The 3,257-nt window shown below is 33.3% G+C and overlaps 1 long non-coding RNA gene across 1 annotated transcript; it reads right to left on the reverse strand.

Moving 5' to 3' along the window:
* Positions 1-2,265: 2,265 nt before the first annotated feature.
* Positions 2,266-3,041, reverse strand: LOC127833655 (uncharacterized). Its single transcript, XR_008027531.1, has 3 exons — positions 2,785-3,041; positions 2,618-2,647; positions 2,266-2,376 (listed from the first exon to the last, which is right to left on the reverse strand). It is a non-coding gene; the product is annotated as an uncharacterized LOC127833655 (long non-coding RNA).
* Positions 3,042-3,257: the final 216 nt, after the last annotated feature.

Here is a 3,257-nt window from a genome sequence, read left to right on the forward strand (position 1 = left end):
GCTTAAATAGACTTCATAAACTCGTGTAGTGTATTCATATAGACTGGTACTCCGCTTAAACCGTTATTTTAATATGTTTAACTCAGTCTGTGTTTGACCTTTCTTTATTTATACTCCACTCCAAAAGATTATTATGGATGTCATATATGTATTTTCTTAACTATGTACTATTGTTACATGAATACAATATCGACGTTTGCGAGACAAGATTTACTTCGAATTTAGCTAACATAAAGAAATGAAACATTTTTAAATTGAAACAATAACTACTGGATTATTGGATAGAAGGGTACAAAAACTATACTCAATAATAAATAAAATGCAACCACATCACAATGTAAATGAATATTTACAAAATCTATTGAAATGTGTACACACGCAAGGGTAATAGTAAACGTGTTAGTACAACTCACCGATGTCTATTTGTAGAACGTACCATACGAGATTTACACATATATATCTATATACTGGCAGGAAAGCTTGTTTACCAGTAAAAAGATAATGTCGACCAGCGGTCTAACAACTGACTAAGCCGGCCCATTTAGAACCACTTAATGATGTGCAAGTGTCAAACAAGTATAACTTAATACTGCTGACGGTCAATCGTCAGATTATTAGGCAAATAACGGTATGATTCACTTAAACTCCTCTGTCATCGACGCTATCGTTATACGCGCCGCGTTTACATATACCATGTTAAATAAATATCCCAAATATATAAGCGCATATTTAAATATGATTTTCACATAAAATGAGAACAAACGTGTTAAAAACTGGAGTGTATGCTATAGATATCCTTAAACAGTTATTTAAACCGCTTATTTCCATAAGTGCATACGTTTAATCCCCAAAAGGTAGACAACATCTATTTCGATACATTACACAACTGCATTATGTTTAGATTCACTAAATTTATAACATGTGTGCATTTCAATTTTGGTGCTCAATGGTGTCGCTGCATAAATTATCGCAAGAAATCTATGTCAATAGTGAGTTTAGACATCTACGCGAATAATAACAAACGATAATGCAATGTGTTTAACACCAGCGATGGTTTAATGGTTCCATGGCAATATACAATAGTAGAGACAATTTAAATGAAGATAACGGATAATTCTCAATAACAAATTATAATATTACATGAAAGCAAATTGGCAATTTACTCAAACTACTAATTTTGTGTGACTTCACAATGTTTTCATTTCATTTGTCATGTGATGAAGCTTTTTTTCTATAAACAAAAGCCTTGTGCTGAATAGGATTACGTTAGAAATCGGCATGTGTTTGCTATATTAAACACGGATGAAAGAGCCTAATTTCAATTCTTAAGATGTTCGTTTCTAAATCGTCCAAAAGATGTGAATTTCAAACGTAACATCCGTAAATTAATATTTTATAAAAATGGGAGAAATAATTATGAAATCAATATGTAATACTAGTGGATGGAAATTACCTTCTGGTGTCCAGTCTAATGTTCCCGGTTGATGCATCTGTAACAACCGACCGCGGCGCCTTGATTATAACAATGCCCCTCGTGTACACAATACCCTGGCTTAAAATTAAAAGTTATTTGATTTTATTCAGTATTTGTGATTTCGCACAATATTTGAACACTCCACAGTTCATTTAATAAATGTACACAATGTCTTAAAGTAAATACCTTTTTCTTGCACAACACATTCCCGGTTTTTGTGCAATCCAAACACGTAGAATCGAATAATAGTATGGAGTCTTCCACACTGAAGATATGTCCGTTGTTAGAAACAGAAACTGCATAGCCCTTTGCCATCGCATCTATGTCCACATCTGTCATCGAGCGACGCTTACGTTTAGCTCCTGGCAAGGTGCAAAACACTTGGAGAAACGTGTCAAGTCTCTTGCTCGTGCCGAAATTGCAGTTGCTTTAACAATAGAGTTGTCAGAAAAGACCTGAAAGTGAAACAATATTATGCATGTTAAAAAGTAATAGTCTATACATAACTTAAACACGTTATCGTGAAATGCATATTAAATTGTACTTACAAAAGTTGCTTTTAACTGAAAATATACAGATCGCTTGTTTTGTAATTCATACCAATATCGCGTATTTTAAGTTAAACTGAATCGTTACATAATAATTTACATACATTTAGAAAAGCTATACATAAAAAGAACCGTATTATAGACATCGAGAGGTATGCAAATGTAATATGCTTTTAAATTTGATCTTTATAACAACCTTGAAAGGGACGAGTCGGCATTGAAGATTTCCATCAACAAAATGTTTTCCTACAACGGCCGTCTGTTCACACGGTCTTTCTGATAGATCACACAAACCATTGTCTGGTATGCCGATGATGTTCGGGGCATCATTTTCATGAATGGCACAATCTTCACCTAAATAACAAGTGCGACATTTGCAAGTCCCTGCAAAGTAAAATAAAAAAACATGATCAATCATACCCATTTTATTTTAGTGAAATTGCACTCATTAAACTCATATGGACAACACACTAACATTATTATTATTTAAAATATTCATATCATGCAATTATTTACCATGAACACATTCACCATTGTTGTTACAGTCATCTACACAAGACACGTCTTCAATACGTTGTAAAAGCACAATCTTCACCTAAATAACCAGTGCGACATTTGCACGTTCCTGCAAAGTAAAATACAAAACATTGGAAATCACACACATTTTATTTCAGTGACACAGCGACAATACCCTTTAACTCATTATAGACCGCACACTAAAATTATTATTATTCTAAATAATTATATCATTAAATGATTTACCATAAACACAGTCACCATTGTGGTTACAGTCATCTACACATGACATGTCTTCAATACGTTGTTAAAGCTCTGTCACTGAATCTGGATCAAGAATTGGCGCTGATGTTGTAGAAACCGAGGTTGCATTGGTTTTGTATTCGTCAATTAAAGTGACGTTCCTGATAATCTCAGGAGAGATTGGTTTATGAAACTCTAAGTACTGGATGCAGGTTTGTTTTATTCCTTCTATGTGGATTTGAACCCACTCCATGGAATTGGACGCCTGAAGTCGAGTTTATTAAGTCTAGGTCTGGCAACAACATGTGCATTAATCGCATAAAGTATTAAAAAACAAAGAAACCGAAATGTGCTTTTTATTCACATAAATGTATTTTGCATTTAATTAAAATACCATAGTTGATTGAATCAGATTAATTTAAGAAACTTAAAACAACCAAATATGCAAAACAAAGAGTTCTGATGATAGCATACCA

The sequence above is a fragment of the Dreissena polymorpha genome, chromosome 6 (assembly GCF_020536995.1).
Source record: "Dreissena polymorpha isolate Duluth1 chromosome 6, UMN_Dpol_1.0, whole genome shotgun sequence".
Taxonomy (NCBI): domain Eukaryota; kingdom Metazoa; phylum Mollusca; class Bivalvia; order Myida; family Dreissenidae; genus Dreissena; species Dreissena polymorpha.